The 7,893-nt window shown below is 37.4% G+C and overlaps 1 pseudogene; it reads right to left on the reverse strand.

Moving 5' to 3' along the window:
- Positions 1-2,917: 2,917 nt before the first annotated feature.
- LOC127213705 (60S ribosomal protein L17-like) lies at positions 2,918-3,516 on the reverse strand (annotated as a pseudogene).
- Positions 3,517-7,893: the final 4,377 nt, after the last annotated feature.

Below are 7,893 nucleotides of genomic sequence, written 5' to 3' on the forward strand. Positions count from 1 at the left end.
GAAAATAGCAACAACTTTTCATACAAGTATATTTGGCCATAAATCTCAAATAACATTTTAAATTGAGTATTAAAATTACTTTAAAAATAATTTGGGAAATGAGCATAAAACAAAAGCATCTCGACTTGTTTAATCATCGAATGATGATTAAGTCCAGGAATCTAATTGAAATCAACATAAAGTAAGTAATACTTAATATCTATATTAAGCGCCTCATTTGGTTTTTGTTTTGTTTTAATATTTTTATTTTTATATATTTTTATTTAACTTAGAAACAATCTTATTTCACATAACAATCTCAGTTCCCTCTACCTCCAGTCCTCTCTTGTCCCCCATGAAACCCCCCATGCCATCCCCCTCCACTCCATGGAGGTGAGACCTTCCATGGGGGATCATCAAAGTTTGTCACATAGTTTGGGGTGGGGCCTCTGTATCTAGGCTGAGAGATTAAACCCCCAGGGGGAATAGGCTCCCAAAGTCCATTTGTGCACTGGGAATAGAGACTGTCAGATTCCCATAGACTGCCCAGGCCTCTTAACTGACACCCACATTCAGGAGGCTTGGGTCGGTCCAAAGGTGGTTCCCAGGTGTGAAACTGGGATCCATAAGCTCCCACATGGTCAAATCAGCTGTTTCTGTGGGTTTCCTCACCATGGTCTTGCCCCTTTGAAGCACCTCATTTGTATCAATATCCACCTTTCATTTTTTAAAAACAAAACAGTAATGATATATATAATTATTTCAATTCTGAAAATTTCCTATATGTATATATTGTTTCTTGTTCATATCCATTTCCCAACCACTCCTTTCAGTTTCCCCGATCTACCTCTCAACACAGTTATTTTATTATAAAATAGTAAGGCCAATTCATAATAGCCCTATGCACCTATGTTTTGTCATATACTTAGGCATGAATAGTCAACCAATAATCACACACAAAGTGAATATTTCTCAAGCAGAGGTTGTCACCAATTTTAGTTTTACATACTTTGATTGCATGATGTAAATAAGACAATCCTCCAAATGCAAGCTCTGTCCTTTCTGAATATCTTTCATAATGCTGGGAAATATTTCACAAGTTTCTAAAGGAGAACAAGTATTACTAATTGGCCATGAATTCTAAAACAAGTATTACTAAATGTTTTGATATAAGCTACACATAGTGACCAGTTTTTGGACTGTGGTCTTCCCCCTTTCTTCTCCCACAGTGACATCTTTGTTGCTGTCCTGGAGCTGTGGCGATAAAGCTGTTTTAAGATACTGCCACACTACTCCTTGAGAAAAGGAACTTATAAATTGTGATCTACACTTCACAAGTTATATTGATGATGGCACTTGTGTGAGTTCCTGAGTATAGCCCATTATTACTGCTTTCTGTAAACACTTCATCTGTAATTAACTGCTATGAATTGTATCTTATTTTTGGAACAATGAATGTTATTCTCTGAATTCTCATTTCATACATAAATCTGTTAGCCTGTCTATTATGTCCTGTTGTAAAGTGAGGAACAAATGTTACAGAAAAGGTACAATGAGAGATTATAGGTATTTAGGGACGATACCAAAAATAAATCCATTCAATAATGAATTACTACATTTTTAGGATGTGTGAGAATCTGTTTGAATGTTTGTTAACTTCCATCAAAGGAAGTGCACAGAAGGACTTTGGGAGCACATTCCCATGGAGGGATATGCCCTTAACTCAGGAGGGAGGGCCTAGGCCCTACCCCAAATAACTTGACAGATTTTGATGATTCCTGCTGGGAGGCCTCATCCTCCCTGGGGAGTAGGTGGGGGAAGGGGTAGGAGGGAGTTGGGGAGCATGAGAGGATGGGAGGGAAAGGGAACTGGGATTGAAAAATTGCATAAGCTAAATCCAATTTCTACCACTGACAGTAGAGTAAGAAAGTTAGATGAAATATGAAAAGTTTAGCCTCTGTCCTTTGAAGACATCTATGCTGTAAGATGTAATGATAATATGTACAGCCTTATCATGGTTTAGAGAGTATGTGGCACCTTTATGATTACCCAGGTCTCCCACAAAATCCAATCTGCATACCTAAATAATAGCCAACATTAATTGATTAATTCATTAATGATATCATTCCATAAGTATTCACCCAATTGCTGTCCCAATTGGGGGTGAAATATCCTAGAGAGAGCCAAATCATGCTAAAATCCTTCCCCTGAACAACTGGGGCTGAGTCTAGCCTTATCCCTAAAACATGTGATGCCAGGACAAAAATAGTTATAAAGGTCTACATGCGATGTGTCTCATATTTAAAAGTCAAACCAGTTTCAAAAATTGTTGCCTTGAAAACTATACCTCAAGAAGACCCTAAACCCCAAGACATTCTCAATATTCTTGAGAGTTCCCTGCTAAGTCTTGGTATAGAGGATTTGCCTGTGGAGCAGACCTTCCCCTTTTCTCTTTGTCTCCCCTCCATTTTACCATGTTGCATAAGGAGTCCTAGTTTACTTATCCATACTAATGTCACCCCCTTTCAGTACATGAGATTTAGGTGGTTCATTTGAAGCCACAGTGGGATATTTGGGATTCTCCTATGTAACATGCCTCCTGGTTGGGAACCATGTTTTTGTGGCTTCGTAAAGTCTAATTCTAAGGAGAAACGTATGGCATGAGAAGACTGAGCTTGTCCATGATCATCTAAGTCACAAAAGAAGCAAATGTTTCAGTCCATTGCCCGAGGGAAGTACTTTTTCTGAGTGTTCCTGGTTGATACCGCACAGGAGCCATTAGTTCTTCACTGTGGTTCACATGCATGAACACTGACTCCATCAGTAAGATAGTTTTAGTGGTGTGATTTTCTTTCTTTTTTCCTTAAAACTTCTTCCTAGTGAGAAGTATTAGGAGCCATATAGAATTGCAGTTCATCCTGTTTTTTGTTTGTTTCTTTGTTTTTTACTTTCATCTGCATTTATTTTACGCTGAGTTTATTCCCGTGCCATAAGCTTTTGTTTCTTCTGGGATATCTTCTTCTTCTGTGCAACCTTCTCTTCTGGCTTTGGAACAATCTGCTCCTTTTCCATGAGGATCATCTCGATGTGGCAGGGGGAGCTCATGTATGGGTTAATCTGGCCTTGCGCTGTGTAGGCGCTTTGTTCACCTGGATGTGTTCAATGACCAGAGAATCGACGTCTAGACCCTTAAGCTCAGCATTACTCTCTGCATTTTTAAGCATGTGCAGCAAAAATTCAGCACTCTTTTTTGGCCACCGACCCTCTGTCCAGCCCCACTGTTTGGCCTGGGCGTACCTGCCTACTCCACCATTGTACTGCCGGAATGGCATACATTGCTTCTTCAAAGTGACATCTTTCAGGTATTTGGTGGCTTTTCGGGATATGCATGCCCTTGATGGCCTGGGCAGTTTCATGGGTGTTCTTAAAGTGAACCCGAAGATTCGATCCTCTTGACTTGCATGATTTCGTGGGGTTTTCTGGGTCGAGGGAGTAGTGAACCATCTTCACAGGTCACCTCCGGCCGCCTACAGGAAGAGCACTTCATCCTGTCTTTATATGTAACTTTCCAATCCTTTTGTTTTGCTTATTTGAGACACAATTGTCCCATGTACTTTACACTGGAAACAAAAATTCCCACTTATCTTACAATTCAAACTTCCAAATGACATTTTTTCATTATTTATTATTATTATTATTATTATTATTATTATTATTATTATTATTATAAATTTCACATATTGATCCCAGTTCCCCCTCTCTCCCATCCTCCCATGGTCCCCTCCCATTCCCCATCCACTCCACATGGAAATGACTTTCCTTAAGAGTTTTATTGTATTTTAATGAACTTCAGCATTTTAACTATAACTCTGAAGACAAAGTCTGTTATAAATAGTGTTTTGTCTTTACTTCACTGCTCAAGGCTTTTCATGGTGGATGCTGTTTAAATATTTGTTAACATTGAAACAGTTGTGAGCCATAGATTAATAGTGAAAAGTTACTTTAAAAATATAGCACAATGCAAATACATATGTACTCTTAGGTTACTTGGTTTTGTGACGAAGGAGTAGCTGCTTTGAATAAACAAAAATAAAATTAAAAAAAAACAAACATGAGTAGAATTATACTTTATTTTGATCATTACTTATCTAAACCCATTAAATTACTTTTATTACCATTATGATACTATGATACTCCGTGTTGTTTGTGTATAGTTTTTGACTTTTATAGAACCCAATACTTTTTTTTGAGAATTCAGCTACTTATAGAGAGCAGTGCCAAATATAAACAACTGGGCCATTATGATGGTTCACATAACATCGCTGCACTTGAGCATCAGTACGGTCCCTTTGTTTCAATGATAAGACAAAGCTGGAATGGGGATTCCACATTGGGGAGCAACAGGCAAAGGTGACCAAGGTGGGGTGGGTTAACATGTCAGCCAGACAGAGCTTGAATGAGAACTTTAGAAAGTGGAGTGAATGGAAAGGGAAAAGAGACAGAGACACAGGGAACAGAGAAGGAGAGGAAGGGGAGGAGAGAGAAGAGGTGAAAAGATAGCAAAGATCACAAAGAGCATAAGAGGCAGGGTCTGACTTTTAAAGGGGTCCTTCACACCTGCCTGCAGACTAGTACTCAGGGAACCCTGGGCTGACCAGAGTACTGCCTGAGTGCATTCTGCCAGGTGACAGGGGCCGGCCAGCGTAATGCCTGAAATCATACATTCCCACCTTATTATTAAAAAGGTGAGGAGTCAGGCATGGCAGGTTAGGGAATAAAGACTTCAAGTTCTCAAGGCTACTTCCTGCTGACCTGGAGGGTGTTAACCATCTTTGGGGGACCTGAGAAAGCTGGGGTGCTGCCCTGTCCTGGTTGTTTCATTGCAGTCCTGGTTGTATGGAACTCTGGTGTCTCTTTGAGACCTGGCAAGATGTTGGCTGGGCAGAGGACAACGTTAAGTTTAAGAAAAAAAAATTCTTAGGTACTGGTACATGAGGGAAGGATTGTTACATGAGGGAGGGGTCCTTGCAGGAGTCCCAAGATAATGTGTAGCTTTTAGTGAAATCCTTATTGGTAGCTGTTTTACCTTTTTTATGTTATTGATATATCAAAAAATGATAGGACCCAAGGACCTGACAACGAAGAGATACATGAAAAAAACAGTGATTTATTATGTGGCAGAATTATACTCCCAATGACTTAAATTTCCTACATGTTACAGTATGATATTTAAATTTTATCATTTCCCAACAATAATTATGAGAAATAAAACATTTTAGAAAGAGACGTTTGTGATCTATATTCTATTTTTAAAACATTGTGACACATTAACATCTGCCAATAACAGGAAACAGATGCCATCCTTCTGTTTTGAGATGAGTGTTATCTTCAGACATGGATCCTTCTTTAATTTTCCAGATGACATATCTCTCATTACTAAAGAAAACAACATCATAAAGAAATTGCTTATATTCAAAACACCCCACTGAGCACGTGTTCCATTGTCACACACATACTAAAATTGCATCACACAGTGCACTTTAGAATGCAACACAGTAGAAGTCACAATCTCCACTGGTGGATACACAAAAAGTCCATGCATGTATCACAGCAATGGAACATCACCACAATATCCCTGTATTTAGTTAAACACTAGCTCTGGTGTTAGCGGAGTGACAAGTGGCCTGGCTCACTTGCCTTACTTCTGACATCACACCAGCTAATATTTAGGGGTTTTCAGTTTGCATCATGAAGATTCAGATATGTTCTCACTTTTTTTCATTTCAAAATTTACTTCTGGGAAATTCACAAAGAAATTAAATATTAATTTTAACTCGTGCACTTTTGCTTGTATCCATTTAAGTGGCAAAGATTACACTTAGTAGTAAAGAAATTCTTGAATATTGATACTTTGAATTTGTTTGCTTTAAATTTTTAGCCACCCTGAACCCAGTAGTACTTTTATACACAGACAACAGTAAAGTCATTACATTTCTTTCCGTTTTTAAGCCTTTTTAGAATTTTGGCTAAAAATGTTAGTATCAATCATATACAAGTGCAATTACTTTTCCCATGTGTTAGAAATGGTAATTAACAATATTTCTCTTACTTGATGTTTATATTTCTGTGACACTAGACCATGAACAAAATAACAAATTGAGAAGAAATAAGGACTATCATCCCAGGAATGTTACCACCCACTATGATCTGGGCCCTCATCAATGTGTCATTAATTGAGAAAATGTCGTACAGTTGGATCTCATGGAGACATTTTCTCAATTGAGGCTTCTTATTCCCTGATGACACGGCTTGTGTTAGCACACAAAACCTGTCAGAACAATATTTATTACTAAAATTGCTGGAATTAGAAAAACTGATTTTAAGAGCAAACAAAAATATGCTTAAAGCCTGCTCTGTGCGCCTGTAAGTTAGAAGGAGAGCCAGGTTTTATAAGAATGCCGATAGAGCAGAAATCTTTGGCATTATAACCTCATATCTCTTTAACACACAAGCCAGATGACCTGTGGAAATACTTTCTCATGTGACTTTTTAGAGGTACTTGGTCATAATCAGTTTAGGTAACCATTTATATTAGGGTATTAAAGTTGATAGCTTGGGAACAGGATTGGTTTTCTATATTTTTAAGGTGAACAAACCATTGTCCAATCCAGAGAATAACTATTACAAGAGTATTGATTTTCTTTCTTTAAATACAAAGATTATATCATTTATAACTTTTATTTTTAAAACTTTCAGTGAAATACTTATGTTCACAGGAGAAACACTAAGTGGATACAAATTTTTGTGTATGTTCATGAGTAAGTTTGTGTGTCTCTGTGTGTATCATCTCGGTGAATTTAATATAACTCTATGGTAACAATAATTTGTGAAACTGATATACCCAAATGTTTAATAGGAGAGTGTATTCTACTTAAAATCCTATAACTGAATTTTCTGGTCAAGGATATATGAAGAGATCACACTATATTGAATGAAGGTCTATGTCACCTGAAAAATAAACATCAAAGTTGAAATATTAATATAGTGGCTTAGTAAAACTGTGATTATTGATGGAATAAATATTAGACAGCAAAATTATAACATAATTATGCAATTAACGTTCAAATATGTTCTAAATATATCAAGAGGTAGAAGTGAATGTGAAGAGTACAGACGGACCTGGATCCCTTGCATGAACAAACTTAAGTCACTGTAAGATTGTATTGCAAATTAACTGCATACAAGCAGAATCGTCTATCAGGAAAGTGTACACAGAAAACTCCCACAGACACTGTCAATATCACTGCTCTCTGACAGACACAAGTAAGGCCCTGTCAATCGATTCATGTAAACAGAGCCTACAAAAGTATGGTGCAACATTCTGCACTCAATTGCCACATACAAAACAATCCTTATACTGGTAGTAGTAATTCCTCATAGTTCATGCATAACAGAAATTACACAGAGCAGATCATTGGGCCCACGGATGTGTAGTATTGAAAAGAAAATGATCAGGATAGCAGACAATAGGTGTTACAAATTTTACTTTTGACATGAATGGTATTCTAATTGCGATTGTTCTGATAAAAGGGGACCCACTCATTTTGAAGGTACCCAGGGAAACCTGGAAAGCATGACTACATGAAACACCTTAGCTCAGTTTTCAAAAAGATACACCAGCTTTAATAGAGCTTTATAAAACTCCCTATGAGATCCACAAGCAATGTAACTTGAAGGGAGTTAGATATTTAGCTATTATCCAACAAACTGGATCAAACTGTTATATCTATTATAACAACAAAAATGCCCCCCAAAATCAACAACAACTAATAAAAAAACACCTGCTCAGACTATCTTAGGCTACTGAATGAGAACAAGAAACAATGTACACATATAGTAAGTTTTCAGAATTAA

This window comes from Phodopus roborovskii, unplaced genomic scaffold (assembly GCF_943737965.1).
Source record: "Phodopus roborovskii unplaced genomic scaffold, PHOROB, whole genome shotgun sequence".
Taxonomy (NCBI): domain Eukaryota; kingdom Metazoa; phylum Chordata; class Mammalia; order Rodentia; family Cricetidae; genus Phodopus; species Phodopus roborovskii.